At 51.5% G+C, this 17,244-nt stretch overlaps 1 long non-coding RNA gene across 1 annotated transcript in view; it reads right to left on the reverse strand.

The window, feature by feature from the left end:
• Nucleotides 1-1,176: 1,176 nt before the first annotated feature.
• Nucleotides 1,177-17,244, reverse strand: part of LOC139279512 (uncharacterized) — a 48,042-nt gene continuing 31,974 nt past the window's right edge. Inside the window, exon 3 of the long non-coding RNA XR_011596495.1 lies at nucleotides 1,177-1,243. This is a non-coding gene — a long non-coding RNA (uncharacterized lncRNA). The remainder of the gene's footprint in view (nucleotides 1,244-17,244) is intronic.

Raw genomic sequence — 17,244 nt, forward strand, 5'->3', positions numbered from 1 at the left:
TGCTAAGTGCTGGTTGCTGATCCAGGAGGGGACCTGTCCCTGTCTCAGATCCTCGAGGTTACTCCGTCCCTCTCCCAGCAACCAGGCCCCATAGAGCACGCACACCTCATTTTGGGCGGCTTGATCGGAGGCGTTTCTATCCTCCTGAATCAAAGCATTTACAGTCCTGGCCTGTGCCTCCAATTGAGAGATAATCTCCTTTAAGTGAACTGTCATTGCCACCTCTTCGTGGAGCGCGGATCCCACTACGGTATTCTCGTCCCCTAGGATTTTGCGCAGCTGATTCTTTAACCCATTTATCTGGAGGGCCAGCTGCATGTTACCCTAACTGTTTAAGGTGGACGCCCCGGTGTTAAACCCTGTGAAAGTGTCATTTAAAGTGCCACGCCTCTGCCTGCCCGGTTCGGCCCTATCCCACTGTTTATACAAGTCTGTCACTTTGACATCCCCGAAGTCCAGTTCGTAGAACTCCCGGAACATCTCCCACAGCAGAGCCTGGTATAACAGCTCGGTTTCCCGGGGACACCACGTAGGTAGGTGGACTTCTGTCAGATTTAGCATCACTGACGCCACCGCGTAGTGTATCCCCTGATAAAGTAGTTATCAGGGGATTGGGAGTCACACACGCCTCCCCGCTGTGATCCCATACCACCCCATCCCCGACATCCTGCCACCACCTATAGAAAGCAATGGAGCCCCCCGCTGAACACACGCGAGTGGATCCCCACATACACAAATAAATTCCTTGGTCGTACACCCACCATTTCTCCCTGCACACCGTGACCCCATCAGATGATCCCATGATGGTGCGGCAGGTATCATTATCCAGACGTTCCCAGTCCGAGTGTCGGTGTCCCACGTCCCTCTTCAGCTTTCTGAGCCACCACCACCATCCCAGAGGTATGTCCCCTTGGCAAGTTAGGTATACCTTCCTGCCTTCTGTCACTTTCACTCTGGAAGTAGCCACAGTGATCTCCGGGCAGGGGATGGAGGCCTCTCCGTAGGTAAAGTCCTTATGGTTGGAGTACTTGGTGGAGTTCGATCCCAACCACCCAGGCCATCTCCCTTCGTGGAAGTAGGTTACCCAGCCATCCGCTGCTGGAGGCCCTTCTCCTGTGGTCACTGTCGGCGCTCTGCCCCCGGAGCATTCGAAAACCAGGGAGTCCTCGGTGTCCCCTCGGTGCCCGGTGCAGATCCTTAGCGATACCAGCATCACTAACGTCCAGTAGGGAGGTGTTGACATCTGAAAGGCAAGAAGAACATGGCCTTGCCTTGAGAGACCTCTCCAGGCTCGGCCCGCGTAACATATTCCAAACATAAAATGCTGTACCCAACCGTCACTGCCTTACCTAAACACATATACTCACAACACAAAACAGGAAGGGAAAATATATACACTGCCACTCGTCCCCGAATTGCCAGGCTATATCCTGTCACTGTACTGGCGTCGTCGACCACTCGGCTGACCGTACCCTGGGGACCAAGATGCCCTCCGCTGAGGGGCTGGTATCGTCCCCCTTAATGGGTCTGGTGCTGCCTTCCAAGGCCCTCCCGAGCCCCGGATAATTGGTGGGAGACCCTTGCTAGCGCAACAGAGCACCCTCCCTGTTGTCTTTCGCCTTCTCGGTCTGGGGTGGGGGGGCTAAGTAAACAGGGGACCACGGCGCCCTGGGCTGTGGCACTCTGTCACTCCTCCTTACTGTCGGTGCAGAGTCCCAAGCTATGGGTTGCAATGCTATCTCCTCCACCTCTTGGGCTAGCCCCAGCTGATCCACCATGGGAGGTTCAGCTTCCCCTTGAACCTTGCTAGTGGTGGATCCTTTCTCCCCACTTCTGTTAGTGGGCTGGGAACCCCTACCCAGTGGTGGGATAGCCTTACTGGAGCAGTGAACCATCCCCGGCTGTAGAGCTTCGGGGCCCGCTGCCTCCTCCGGAGCCTCCACATCCACCGGGCCCTGTTCTTCCCCCAGTGCCTGGTTCCCTTCCCTTGCTCGTCCCCTCTGTTCTTTATCTCTTTTGGGGTCAAACAATTTACACTGATTAATGTGATACCACTTCACCCGGCGAGGCAATCGAACCGCATAGACCATAGAGCTAGCCTTGTTGACTATGCTGTATGGTCCCATATACAGTGGTTCAAATACCCCGATCTGGACAAAGCTTCTCACCATCACCTGGTCGCCCACCTCCCAATCATGGTGACTGCAGGGTTCCAGCAGCAGCCGATTGGTGCGGTGCTGTTTACCCATGTTGTTGGTCGCCTGCCAGTGAATCTGTTGAAGCTGTTCAAACAGATTCCTGACGAAGCAGTCCCGGTTCACCTCTCGAAGCTGCCCTTCAGTGAGGACCAGCGCCAACACATGCACTGGGGTTCTCATAATCTGGCCAGTCATCAGCTCACGGGGTGAGAACCCTGTGCTCTTTGACTGACTGGCCCGGATTCCCATGAGGATCAACGGTAAGACCTCCACCCACTTGTTCGGTGAGTCTCCCATCTCCTTGCGCAGCCTTTCCTTTAGGGTCCAGTTCAGGTGTTCTACGGGGCCTGAGGACTGAGGGTTGTAGGCGACATGCCATTTGGCTCTTATCCCCAGCATCTTTAGGGTGGCCTGCATCACCAGGCTGGTGAAGTGGCTTCCCCGGTCGGACTCCACGAGTTGAGGTAGACCCCACCAAGAGAACACCTCCCTCACCAGGATTTTTGCAGTCCCCACCACGGTAGCTGTTCGGCAAGGGAAGGCTTTCACCCACTTGGAAAATACATCCACCAGGACGAGGCAGTATTTATAACCTCCCTGGGCAGCAGGTAGGGGTCCGATGTAGTCGATCTGGATCTACTACCATGGTCCCTCTACCCGCCTGACATGTCCCATGGACACCTTCCTTTTCTGAGGGTCTGGGTTGTTTGCAGCGCAAACCAGACAGCCCACACAGAAGTCACGGACGTCTTCCTGGAGGCCTGGCCACCACCCTGCCTTTTCTACCCATTGCCAGATAGACTCCGGCCCGGGGTGTCCCGCACCTGGACCCTCATGGGCCAACTGAAGGAATTCCCACCGGTGTTGTGGCGGCACTACCCATTTGTCCCCTTTAAACAACATGCCTTCCCGCACAGCAATATCTGCAGCACTGTACGAGCCCTCAGCCTTTTCCCCCTTTTTGATAGCAGCCAAGGCAGCCTTCTGGACTGGATCCTGCGTCTGGACTACTTTAAGGTCTGGAGCCGCACCCGCCCCTACGCTCCCTTGTATCCCTGGCTTGCTTCTTGCTGCTGCTATCCTGCCTGCCTCGTATGGGTCCCATTGGCAACCTGTATGAGCTCCTTTCCTTGCCAGCAGGTCTGCCTGCTGGTTACCTTCCCCCCGTGGCTCAGTTTTGGAGTGGGCCTTTACCTTATGGATATATACATCCCCGGTTTCTCCCACTGCAGCCACGATCTTTTCTAGCAGGGGTTTGGTCACAAGGGGCTTCCTATCCGCAGAGGTATACCCCCGGCGTGACCAAATCGCCAGATACTCTGTACATGAATTGCAAGTGAACATGCTGTCCGAGCAAATCATGTATGGGGTAGGGAATTCCTCGGGGTGTGTGACCACATACATCACCACCGAGAGTTCCGCCTGCTGGGCGCTCAGGGTGCATGGGAGTTTAAGACCCAAGGCAATCCCTGCCTTGGGATCCCAAACTCTGCAGTCCGTGAGTCTTGTACCCGCGGACACTGAACTGGAGCCATCAACGTAGATATCGCGGCCTGAGGGTGTATCCCTGCCCGAAATCCAAAGTTGATGTCCCATACCCCCTCCACAGAGCATCTATGCGGCTGCCCTGGATAGATTAAATTTGCTGCGAGCCTTGGCTCGCAGAGGCCCTTGACTTTTAATGCCATTTAGGAGAGGAGGAGGGTCCAGCGAGTGATTCTAGCACTGCTCACTGTCCCGTCCTTAATCCTCCCGTCCAACAGCATCTGCGTCGGGGTATGATGGGTGAGGGGTGTAATGGGGGATACTCCAGTAAAGATCTGAGCACTCTTTACTGCCCAGTGAGTGGCAAGCAAGTGCCTCTCACAATTGCAGTATCCCTTTTCTACCTCCGTGAGGACCCTGGAGGAGTACACCACTGGTCTCAGCTGACCGTTTCGCCCCTGGAGCAACACTGCACTTAAGCTGTCGTCACTGGCTGCCACCTCCAGGAAGAATTCCTCTCCCCCATCAATTGCCCCTAAGGCTGGTGCTACCTGCAGGTCTCTCTTCAGTCGGACAAATGCTGCCTCACAGCCCTCGTCCCACTCCCACTCGACTCCCTTGTGTAGGAGTCTGAGCAGAGGGGCGGCAGTGGCTGCATAGTCCTCGATGAAGTCCCTACAGTAGCCAGTGATTCCCAAGAAAGACCTCAACCCCGACACATTCCTAGGGACAGGGAGTTCCTGCACTGCCTTTCTTCTAGCCTCATCAATGATCCTTTCTCCTGCCCTTATCGTCAGGCCCAGGAATTTTACTTCTCCTAGACCTATCTGGGCTTTTTTAGGGTTAACTTTAAAACCCCCTTCCTTCAGTAAGACCAGCAGCTCAGCCAGCAGTGGACCGTGTTCCTCACTGCTGTCCGTGAACACAACAGGTCGTCCACATACTGGACCAGCTGGTGTGGTTGGCTGAAGCCTTTTAAGCAGTTCGCCATGCATTGGTGAAAGATGCTGGGACTATTATGAAAGCCCTGTGGGAGGCAGCTCCATGTATACTGCTGTTCCCGGAAGGTGAAGGCAAACTTGTACTGGTCTTCCCTCCGTACAGGGATAGACCAGAACCCGTTGGATATGTCCAACACTATGAACGTGGTTGCGGATGCAGGGATTTCCCCTATCAGATCTGCAACCGCCGCTACTGTGGGAGCACAAGCTGGGATGTTTTTATTGAGCACCCTATAATTCACCGTAGCCCTCCAAGAATTATCCGGTTTCCTAACCGGCCAAAGCGGGGAGTTGACATGGGTGGCTATGGGTCTCAAAGGACCCTGCTCGACAAGCGAGCTTAAAGCTGTCTCCAAGTCTGCTTCTGTCTCTCGGGGAAAGCCATACTGCTTTTGCGGGCGGGACATGGGAGGCCCGTCTATTCTAACCTCCACTACTGTGACTCTCCCACAATCGTGTTTATGGGTGGCAAATGCTGCAAGATTTTCTTGCACATAGGCCCGGTATTCGGCCGGGGTGTTACCGACCAGAACCCCCAGGTTGTAACCCCCTTTTGGCTTCACTGTACACAGAGTCCCTTTTCCCTGTTTCTTGTCAATAACCATGACTTCTCCCTCTGCACCCATGCTCACTGTGCCCCATAGGCAGTGATTCCTCAAGTCTACTAGGATCTGGCGAGCGATGATAAAATCGGCCCCCAAGATCCCTTTTCCCACCTGCCCCCAGTTCATCAGGACTCACTTCCATTGCGTTTGGAGTGCTCCTAAACGAACTCCGAGCAGGACTGAGAAAAAGCCAGCCTTCTCATTTCCTGTGAACCCAACTAGTTGATACGGCACCCCGTTTGATAGAGGTGAGGTTGCAGAGTCCTCTGAATGGACCATCGTGCTGGAAGCACCAGTGTCCAAAAGCTAAGTACCCAATACACCCTCAACCTCCATCTTGACCCAGGGTCATCCCCAGGGGTCATATTCTAGTGGGCACAGGTATGCAGGCTGTGTCTGGGCTAGTCACGGCCTCTGTACTGGCAGGGTTGCTGGTGCTTCCCTGCCTGTTGCCGTGGCTACCTTCCCAGTCCCCTCCAGCGCTGTCCTCACTACAGCTACTATCTGGTCAAGGGATGGTGAGGAGCTCCCTCCACCGCCCCCCCCTCTGGGCGGCTCCTGAAGGACTTCTCCCCCCATATCTCTTTACTGGGCTCCTGCAATCCCTTTTAAAATGCCCATCTTTCCCGCACCCGTAGCACACTCCCTCCTTATCAGACGAGCGACCACCCTCCAGTCGCCATTCCCTTTTGGGAATCGAGTTGGGTTTTACTTCAATTACCCGACCTTTGGAGGTTTTCTCCTCCTCCCCTCCTCCATTCCGTTGGATCAGTGTCAGTTGCCTGACCATTGCTTCCTCGGTGAGGTTGGGGTCCCGGGAATCGAACCACAGTTCTGCCCTGGCCTTGAGCGGGGGCAAGCAGTTTGCCACCAGCATCCTCAGCCAGTGTCCGGTCTGTACCGCGGAAAGATTCGCCCGGCCGAGGAGCTCCCCACAGGCTGCGTAGTATACCACCCACAGCCTGTCCACAAATGCCTGCGGGGTTTCCCCTGCGAGCTGCCTTGTCCTTTTGACCCGTTCGAAAGGACTGCCATCATCAAAACCCATAGCCTCAAGGACGGCCTTCTGGACCTCAGCAAGTGTGCGCTGCCCCCTCCGGCATTCTGCCGGTAGGGCCTGGTACAATTTGCTGTCCAGAGGGAAGAGCAGCAGCTTGGCTGTCTCTTCCTCGTCGCACCCAGTAATTTCCCCTGCCTGTACCACCTCCATGAAGTGGATAGACGGGTCCCCGATGCGAGTGAGTTTGGCCAAATGGACCACCGTGGCCCTGAGTGATTGAACTCCATGGGGAATAATAAAGTCGCTCTCCAGCTCTCCTCGAACCTGGCCACCTGCCTGTGGAGGACTGTACTTGCGCTGCCTGACCGGGCACATCTGCCCTGGTTCAGGATCTTTCTGCGCTGGTCCCTCTACCTCCGGCTGTCCCACCATACCCGGTGCAGCAGACAGTGTCTGGTCACCTGATCCAATCCTTAACTGACCCTCGGCGGGCGCCTCACATCCCTGCTGCCTAGCGGGACACATTGGTCCTGCCCCCAGCCCTGGATATGCTACTACCTGCGTGCCCCGCCCCTCCTGGTACCCCACCGGACAAACCACCGGTGCCTCAGGAGGCGGTTGGGCGTCTCTTGCATTTGGATTCTCCTCTATCCCCCAATACTCTCCTTTGTCCCCTGTGGACCCTCCAGGCTCTATCAGGGCGACCAGCCCCTTTGCTTGGGATAGAGCTTGGGTGAGAGTTTTAATCATCTCCTGGCAGGGACTGTGATCTGCAAACTCACTGCTACTAGCCACCTTATAGGCTGCCTGTACTTCTTTTAATTTATTCTCTAGTTCCCTAATTTTCTGGGCGTACCGAGAGTTCCGTTCCCGGAGGGACCCATCACTACCCTTGGCCTCAGTGACCTGACACTGAAGATAGTCCTGGCTATTTTGGAAGGTCTCCTCCAACTGCCTCTTCCTTTGCTGCTCCTCAGCTAATTCGGCCAGCAGGTTGTCCCCAACTGCAGCCCGGATAGCAGAGAGCTCCTCTGATTTCTGAAGACTCTGTTCCAATTCCTTCACCCGCTGGTCGAGCATTCGGACTTGGCGGGTGAAGCAGATAAGCCAGATGGCCTTTTCCACCCTGCGGTTGTGGTCCTTCCCTGTTGTCCACTGAGCAGCAGCATCCACTGGGCGTTCTGCCCGAGTGAGGGTTTGCACCCAAAGTTTGGTGAGGTTCACCTTGCCAAAAATGTATGATGAAATTCTCTCCTCCATTTTAGTTTCTTCTCTTATCATCGCATCTGTTATATTAACATCTCCTGCATGCTTGTGTCCTGCCGCGGTCACCATGTTCTGTAAGGGGTTCTGGGGAGTGTTGTGCCTTGGGTGTCTCTCTCTGGGCTTCTGCCCTCACAGCTTATGCCTGGCCTGTGAGGTACCCTGAGTGCTGCAAGAGCACTCCTGGAGAGACTGTGTCCACAGCTTTTGAAGGAGGTTTTGAGACTCGTGCGTCCCCACAACTTATGACTAGGCTGTGAGGCATCTCTGAAACGATTCCAAGAGGAACTTTAAGCTTCCAATTTATTTGACAAGGTGTATCTCAACAAACAGCAATACACCATCAAAACAATCCCCCTAAACCCCACTAAACGGATACAATGAAAATTTTTACACAAGTATTAGCAGTACAATACCCAACCTCCCACCTTTTCTGACCTAACTGAGTTGGGAGTCCTAGGGACCAGAGGTAGTACTCACTACTGTGCCTTTTGCAGTCTGGTGGTTTGTTTCTTCTATTTTCGGTGTCTGGTCTTCCTTCTGTATCAAGAGGCTTGCTGGTCACGATGTGCATATAGTCTATTGCTCCCTGCACCTTGGGGAAGTTTGCAATTCTGGAGAATCCTAGAGCCCTCTCACTCTGTGCCTCCCTGGTCATAGGGAAGCTGATCAAGTCCTTCCTGCATGCATACAGGACTTCAGTGACCTGTCTAATGCAGCGATGTGTGGCATGCTGAGAAAGTCCGCAAATGTCTCCAGCTGTGGCCTCAAAAGAATCCAAGGCTTAGAACGACAGTACCGCGGTGACTTTGACCTCAACAGTGCAGTACTGATGGTGCTGGCAGGATGCAGATCTGCCTGTATCAGCTGGCATACCTCAGTGATAACTTCTTTGTGGAAGCGCAGTCTCTGAAGGCAGGTGGTGTCGGGCAAGTCGAGGTAAGAATGCTTCTCCTTGTACTTGCGGGGACTGTAACGTCTGGTCGTCCTCATCTGTCTGTCATGTCTTACCTTGGGCACATAATGCAGTGGAGCATTCCTTCAGCGATATCAAGTCTGCTGCATGTAATTGGTCACCAAGAGAGGGTGAGAAAGGACAAGCCCCATTGCAGTAGCTCTCTGTTTTCCACCAATTGGTCACAAACAAGTAATGTCCCGACAAAGAAACCTCTTCAATTCCAATCGGTCACAGTATGGTCAAGATATTTTTACAGATGTTCTCATCAACTCCAACGACCTACAGAGTACATCCAAACTCCACCGCGGTTGAAGCACAGCAGCCTTTTAAGGGATGTGACATGTGATCTAGAACATGGCGTTCATAACGCTGTGATTAGTTCCGGTTAGTTCCACTATTTCTGGGCGGTTTTTTGGGCGAGCGATATTGTAGGCGATATGTGTGCAAGGTGGTTAAATTGACGCTGGGCGATCTCATGGCCGTTAGTTTTTGGTAAATATGCTCTTTACGACAAAGAAAAGTGTGCGGGCGTTAATATTGAATCTCGGTGTTAAATCCATGCAGAAAGTAACACTGGGCGATATTATGGACGTTGAATTCACCCATTCTGATGATTCCACCCAAAAAAAGTGGGCAGGCGGTAATAGTTTTTCCCAGCGTTAATCACTTGAGGAAAGTAACGCTCGCCGATAAGTTTTAAAAAAATGCCCGCCAGTTTCCATTTTGTGCCAAAATGGGCGATATATGGACGTTATACGTCATTTCAGCGGTAAAATGGGTGTTAAGTGGGCCTTAAGCATGCAAAAAAAGTGGAGGTTCTAGCCCCAGGTCCCCAAATTTTAGTTTCCCCTTAGAGTGGAAATATCCTCTCTGCATCCACCTTGTCGAGTCCCCTCATTATCTTATATATTTCAATAAGATCACCTCTCATTCTTCCGAACTCCGATGTGTATAGGCCCAACCTACCCTCATAAGTCAACCACCTCATCTCCGGAATCAATCTAGTGAACCTTCTCTGAACAGCCTCCAATGCAAGTATATCCTTCCTTAAATACGGAGACCAAAACTGTACACAGTACTCCACCAATACCCTGTACAGTTGTAGCAGGACTTCTCTGCTTTTATACTATATCCCCCTTGCAATAAAGGCCAACATTCCATTTGCCTTCCTGATTACTTGCTGTACCTGCATACTAACTTTTTGTGATCCATGCACAAGGACCCCCAGGTCCTCTTTCCTTGTTACCGCTCATGTGATCTTTGTAGCCAGATGACTATTTATGTTAGTATTAGATTCAGGGCCAGGCTGCCCACACACCTGCAGAAGAGATGTATTGGGACACAGAATCACTGAGACAAAGACCACCTCAGTTCCAAGAGGCTCAGGAAACCATAACCCAGCCTAGCATTTCTGGTGTCCCTGTCCCTCAAATAACACGTCAATGCAGTACCAATATAGGTTTAAGAACACCACTAGACACGGTAGCGTGAAACACTGATTGCAACGTGTGCACAGTAAATTCACTATGTGCTGTGAAGTTCAGTTTTCAGATGTTAGTCCATTTGTTTTTCTGTGTTTGAGAAGATGTTTGGGGGTCAGTTTATAACTTGAAACAGAGTTCCTTCTATGCCTCCTCACTGAACCAGTTGGGAGGAATTTTAACATGAGTGAGTGCGTGGGATTGGATGAGGGTGGGGAGATTTAAATAGAGAAAACTTCCGTGCGCGTCAGGAAGCCGGCTCCAACCCGCCAACTTCTGGGTTTTATGAAGGTGGGACAAGGGGCGGGCAGCCAACCCGCTTCCAGGAGATGGGTTGGCATTTTAAATGTGAGAATGAGGCTGGCAGCCTCTGATCTTACCCGCTTTGCAGGTTTTACACTGGGAAGCCAGGTTTCCCAGAACAGCTTCAGGGAGAAGGTAAAGGCCTTCACAGTACTGCTTGTGGGCCAGGAAGACCAAGAGTGCTTCCCTCTGGTCCCCCAGGCTCTCCTCCAATCAGACCCAACTCCCATATAACGACCCCTGGGGTCAGGGATCAGACCACCCCACCCCCTCTCTCGGGATCAGGAATCGGATCTGTTATGTATTTAACCCCTTGCAACCTGTATTACACTAACACCAGAAGGCCTACCTGTTGGAGTCCCAGGGGATCCCAGCATCCCTTGGCAGCACGGTATATAAGCAGGCCACCCATGAGGTACCTGCACTCTGGAGTCTCATTAAAGGAGCTAAGGTCACACTTGCTCATTGCACACAGTACTCAGTTTCATCCTTTATTGGCGACGAGGTAACAAACAAATGCGCAAAAATGCAAAGAACAGTTGATATCCTGGAGAAATTCTCAGAAGGGGATGATTTGGAGGCCTTCATGGAGAGACTCGGCCAATACTTTGTAGCCAACGAGCTGGAAGGGAACGAGAAAGCTGCCAAACAAAGGGCGATCCTCCTAACTGTCTGTGGGGCAACAACCTATGGCCTCATGAAGAAGCTCCTAGCTCCAGCAAAACCAACAGTTAAATCCCATGAAGAATTGTGTACGCTGGTCCAGGAACACCTAAATCCTAAGGAAAATGTTTTGATAGCGAGATATCGGTTCTACACATTTCAACAGTCGGAGGGCCAGGAAGTGGCGAGCTATGTCGCCCAACCAAGGCACCTCGCAGGACATTGTGAGTTTTAGGAATTCCTAGAACAAATGTTTAGAGACTTTTTTGTACTGGGCATTGGCCATGACGCAATCCTTTGCAAACTATTAACCATTAAAACTCCGAATCTAATAAAGCCACAACGATAGCCCAGACATTTATGTCCACCAGCGACAACACCAAACAGATTTCGGCCAGTACTGTGAACAAAGTAATGTCATTTTTGAGCAGGAATATACATGGCAGAACATATACGCTGGCTGCTGCTGCCCGACCTCAGATGACCCAGAGCGCGCCATCAATCGTTAATGCGAGGCAGTTAACACTTTGTTGGCGTTGTGGAGGTGATCATTGGGCCCATCAATGCCGCTCCAAGCACTATGCGTGCAACGGCTGCAGAACAATGGGACACCTCCAGCAAAAGTGCAGGCGAGCTGCAAACCCTACAAACCCTGCAAACCACCACATTGCAGAGGAAGGTCAATTCACTGTGGATTAGACTGAATCGGAGACTCGAACCGAGGAGGCAGAAGTGTACGGGGTACACACATTCACCACGAAATGTCCACCAATAATGTTGAAAGTTGAACTGAACGGAATTCCAGTATCGATGGAACTGGCCATGGGTGCGAGTCAGTCGATAATGAGTAAAAAGGCCTTCGACAGGTTGTGGTGCAACAAGGCACATAAGGCCTAAGCTCAGTCCCATTCACACCAAACTAAGGACTTACACCAAGGAACTAATCCCTGTAATTGGCAGTTCAGAAGTCAAAGTCTCCTATGATGGAGCATTACACGAACTCCCGCAGTGGATTGTGCCAGGGGATGATCCCACATTGTTTGGCAGAAGCTGGCTGGGAAAAAAATCTGCTGGAACTGGGACGACATCCGAGCACTCTCGTCCGTCGACAACGCCTCTTGTATCCAGGTTCTGAGCAAGTTTCCAACGTTGTGCGAGCCAGGCATTGGAAGCTTCTCGGAGGTGAAAGTGCAGATTCATTTGGTTCCCGGTATGCGACCCATTCACCACAAGGCACGGGCGGTACCATATATGATGTGTGAGAAAGTGGAAATTGAGCTGGACAGGCTGCAGCGAGAAGGCATCATCGCGCTGGTGGAATTCAACGAGTGGGCCAGTCCGATTGTCCCAGTAGTTAAAGAGGACGGCACGGTCAGAATTTGTGGGGACTATAAAGTAACGATTAACCGTTTTTCGGTACAGGACCAGTACACGCTACCCAAGGCAGATGACCTATTTGCGACCCTGGCTGGAGGGAAGTCGTTCACCAAGCTGGACCTGACCTCGCCCTACATGACGCAGGAACTGGAGGAGTCTTTGAAAGGCCTCACTTGCATCAACACGCACAAAGGTCTATTCATCTATAACAGAAGCCTATTCGGGATTCGGTTGGCCGCGGCGATCTTCCAATGGAACATGGAGAGCCTGCTAAAGTTGTTTCCACGCACCATGGTTTTTCAGGACGACATACTGGTTACAGGTTGGGACACCATTGAACACTTGCAGAACCTGGAAGAGGTTCTTAGTTGGTTGGATCACGTGGGGCTCAGGTTGAAATGCTCGAAGTATGTTTTCCTGGTGCAGGAGGTGGAGTTCTTGGGAAGAAGAATCACAGCAGATGGCATCAGACCCACTGATGCCAAGGAGACCATCAATAACCCGCCGAGACCACAGAACGTGATGGAGCTGCGGTCATTCCTGGGACTCCTTAACTATTTCGGTAATTTTCTACCTGGGTTAATCACCCTGCTAGAACCTTTACATGCACTTTTGCACAAGGGAGACGACTGGGTATGGGGGAATTCACAAGAGACTGCCTTTAAGAAAGCCAGAAATCTGTTGTGTTCAAACAAACTGCTTGTCCTGTATAACCCTTGTAAAAGATTAGTGCTGCCTTGCGATGCGATGTCATATGGGGTCGGGTGCGTGTTACAACAGGCTAACGAATCGTGGATTTTGCAACCGGTAGCTTATGCGTCCAGGAGTTTGTCCAAGGCCGAAAGGGCCTACAGCATGATTGAAAAAGAGGCTCTGGCGTGCGTTTACAGGGTAATGCACCAGTACTTATTTGGTCTCAAGTTTGAGCTTGAAACTGACCACAAGCCACTCATATCGTTGTTCTCTGAGAGCAAAGGGACTAACACCAATGCCTCTGAACGCATCCAAAGATGGCCGCTCACACTGTCGGCATACAACTATGTAATCCGCCACAGACTGGGCAAAGAGAACTGCGCAGATGTCCACCACCGGGATGGAAATGGCACAGCCAGCGGACTTGCTCATGGTAATGGATGCATTCGAGAACGAAAAGTGCCCCGTCACGCCCCGCCAGATCAGGATCTGGACCAGCAGATCCTTTACTGTCCTTGGTAAAAAACTGTGTCCTCCATAGGAGCTGGTCCAACACCCCAGCAGAGATGCAGGAGGCGATTAAGCCGTTCCACAGGCGCAAAGACAAAATGTCCCTGCAGGCGGACTGTCTGTTGTGGAGCAATCGCGTGGTCTTGCCCAAGAAAGGCAGAGATATGTTCATTTGTGAACTGCACAGCATCGACCCAGGCATTGTAATAATGAAAGCCATAGCCAGATCCCATGCATGGTGGCCTGGCATCGACTCAGATTTAGAGTCATGCGTGCGCCAGTGCAACACTTGCTCTCAGCTGAACAATGCATCCAGAGAGGCACCGCTAAGTTTGTGGTCGTGGCCCTCCAAACCGTGGTCGAGGATCCACGTGGACTATGTGGGCCCATTTCTAGGCAAAATGTTTTTGGTTGTCGTGGACGCTTACTCAAAATGGATTGAATGTGCGATAATGTCTGTAAGCACGTCCACAATTGAAAGCCTACGAACCATGTTTGCCACGCACGGCCTGCCTGATGTCCTGGTCAGTGACAATGGGCCGTGTTTCACCAGTGCGAATTCAAGGAATTCATGACCCGCAATGGGATCAAGCACGTCACATCTGCCTCATTCAAGCCCGCATTCAACGGCCAGACAGAATGGGCAGTTCAGACCATCAAGCAAAACTTGAAACTATGGTGTATGTAGCACTCAAATCACTGACTCCACACGGTCTGGTGTTGTGTAACTGCCGTGACCTTGGTCCTTTATTGTGTAACTCTAGAGTGTCTCTCAGGTGTGGTGGGCAGCCTTTTATACTCTGTCTTGCAGGTACTTTCAGGTCTCCCACCACAGCGCCCTCTGTGGCGCACATTGTACTTATACATTTAACGCACCTGGACAATACATAACATCTCACTCCCCTCCCAGTTCCAAAAGCCATTGCCGGTGACCTCGGCCTTGTTTGTCCTGGTTGATTTGTGAGTGTGAGTCCATGACCATCCACTTCCCTCTTCCCCCGCCATGTGGTGTTTGCAGTCCTTACATGGGTGATGAAGTACACGAGCATAACCTCCAACAGAAAGCAGGTATACATAGACAGTACATTTGTATGGTACATGTAATATATGGTACAGATGTAATGTCAAAAGGTTGCAGGTACACTGAACAGTTATTTAATTCCAGCTCACTGGGTGAGGTACGGTGGCGGTATACTGCCCCTTTTTGCCCGAGGTAATGGGCTGCGCTGAGACAGGGTATCGCAACTAGTGCATTGCCTCTGTTCTCAGAAAGTAGTCGCCTTGGTGGCTCATCTGCAGCCGCTGAACCATTGCATGAATCACATAAATCGAAAATCGCATTATTCCATTAGTCATGTTAGTCATGGGACCATTACCCTTTTACATGTACCTCGTGATATTAACTCTTTTCGGAATTTATATCCATATTTTAAACACAGTAACCATTCAGCATTAAAATATTAACTCTTATCACAAGTCCGTCATCCGAGAACATAAGAACTTAAGAATTAGGAACAGGAGTAGGCCATCTAGCCCCTCGAGCCTGTCCCGCCATTCAATAAGATCATGGCTGATCTGGTCATGGACTCAGCTCCACTTACCGCCCTCTCCCCGTAACCCTTAATTCCCTTATTGGTTAAAAATCTATCTATCTTTGACTGGAAAACATTCAATGAGCTAGCCTCAACTGCTTCCTTGGGCAGAGAATTCCACAGACTCACAACCCTCTGGGAGAAGAAATTCCTTCTCAATTCGGTTTTAAATTGGCTCCTCCGTATTTTGAGGCTGTGCCCCCTAGTTCTAGTCTCCCTACCAATGGAAACAACCTCTCTGCCTCTATCTTGTTTATCCCTTTCATGATTTTAAATGTTTCTATAAGATCACCCCTCATTCTTCTGAACTCCAAGGAGTAAAGACCCAGTCTACTCAATCTATCATCATAAGGTAACCCCCTCATTTCTGGAATCAGCCTAGTGAAACATCTCTGTACCCCTTCCAAAGCTAGTATATCCTTCCTTAAGTAAGGTGACCAAAACTGCACGCAGTACTCCAGGTGCGGCCTTACCAATACCCTATACAGCTGCAGAAGGACCTCCCTGCTTTTGTACTTCATCCCTCTCGCAATGAAGGCCAACATTCCATTCGCCTTCCTGATTACCTGCTGCACCTGCAACCCAACCTTTTGGGATTCATGCACAAGGACCCGCAGGTCTCTCTGCACCACAGCATGTTGTAATTTCTCCCCATTCAAATAATATTCCCTTTTACTGTTTTTTTTCCCAAGGTGGATGACCTCACACTTTCCGACATTGTATTCCATCTGCCAAACCTTAGCCCATTCGCTTAACCTATCCAAATCTCCTTGCAGCCTCTCTGAGTTTCACATTTCTCATTTAGACTCTCTCTTGCCTTACAAAAGTCTCTTTGTGGGGACCGCCAACGGTGTAAGGCCCTTTTAAGACTCCCGGGTGCATTTCCCTTTTAAGACGCCATCTTGTGTTTCCCACGAGGCTTTCACTGGGCGTCGCCATTTTAGTTGCTCTGCTGGCCTTTGTCTGCAGAGCTCTGCTGTCACGAGGCTCGCCACCATCTTGACCTCGCTGACAAAGAAGAAAGAAAGTGTAAAATCATGCTTGAAAGGGGATATTCTGGCCTCGGCTTCAGCATTGCAGGTGGCACAGATAATCTGCACATTGGTGATGATCCGAGCATATTCATTACAAAAATCATTGTAGGAGGTGCAGCTGCACAGGATGGAAGACTGCGGGTGAATGATTGCATCCTTCGGGTAAATGATGTAGATGTAAGGGAAGTAACACATAGCAAAGCAGTAGAAGCTTTAAGAGAGGCTGGATCGATTGTGCGATTATACGTGCGGAGAAAGAAGCCCGTCATTGGAAAGATCTTAGAAATAAAACTTGTTGCGTTCTCCAGGATCATACCTGCCGCCACTGTAGTCTCCGCCGCCACTGTAGCCTCCTCTCCTGACGTTCCAACCGCCGCTGTAGCCTCCTCTCCTGACGTTCCAACCGCCGCTGTAGCCTCCTCTCCTGATGTTCCAGCCGCCGCTGTAATCTCCTCTCCTGCCATTGCTGTGGCCACCACCACCGCCGCCGTCCCGGCCTCCACCGTAGCCGCGACCGCCGCCCGACTTCCTCTCCGCGTGGGCTCCCCCGATTTGTCATCTGTCGATGGATTTCCCGATCAACGCCTGCTCTTCCAGAGTCTGCTCGTCTGTGGAGGCTGAGGCTGCAGGGTTGCTTGAGGTCAGGAGTTCTGGGCTGCTGTCACTTGTGTGGGGATTTAGTCTGCCAATGAACGGCTTCTTTCTTCTCCAACTCAGTCGGCGCTGCTCTTTGGGAACCCGGGAACAGCAGTCTGTGGAGGAATGAAGTCCTCCCAGCTCCCACGGACCTTTCCCATCCACCTCCTGCCGAGAAGCGTCGGCCCATCGCCTGCAATGACCCACAAAGGTAAACTGTGCATCTCGCATCCGCTCTGCCAGGAACAGGAATCAGTTCCCTGGTGTAGGTATGCAGCTTCACCATGATTGGGACCAGCTTGGGTCGTGCAGCTGGGTTGACCCACAGTTTCTCAAAAGTTCTCTGACTCATCAACGACGGACCCGATCCAGTGTCCACTTCCATACTCACTGGGACTCCGTTGGTCTTGACTTCCATAATCACTGGGGCCCAATCGTCGGTACA

This window comes from Pristiophorus japonicus, chromosome 14 (assembly GCF_044704955.1).
Source record: "Pristiophorus japonicus isolate sPriJap1 chromosome 14, sPriJap1.hap1, whole genome shotgun sequence".
Lineage (NCBI taxonomy): Eukaryota > Metazoa > Chordata > Chondrichthyes > Pristiophoridae > Pristiophorus > Pristiophorus japonicus.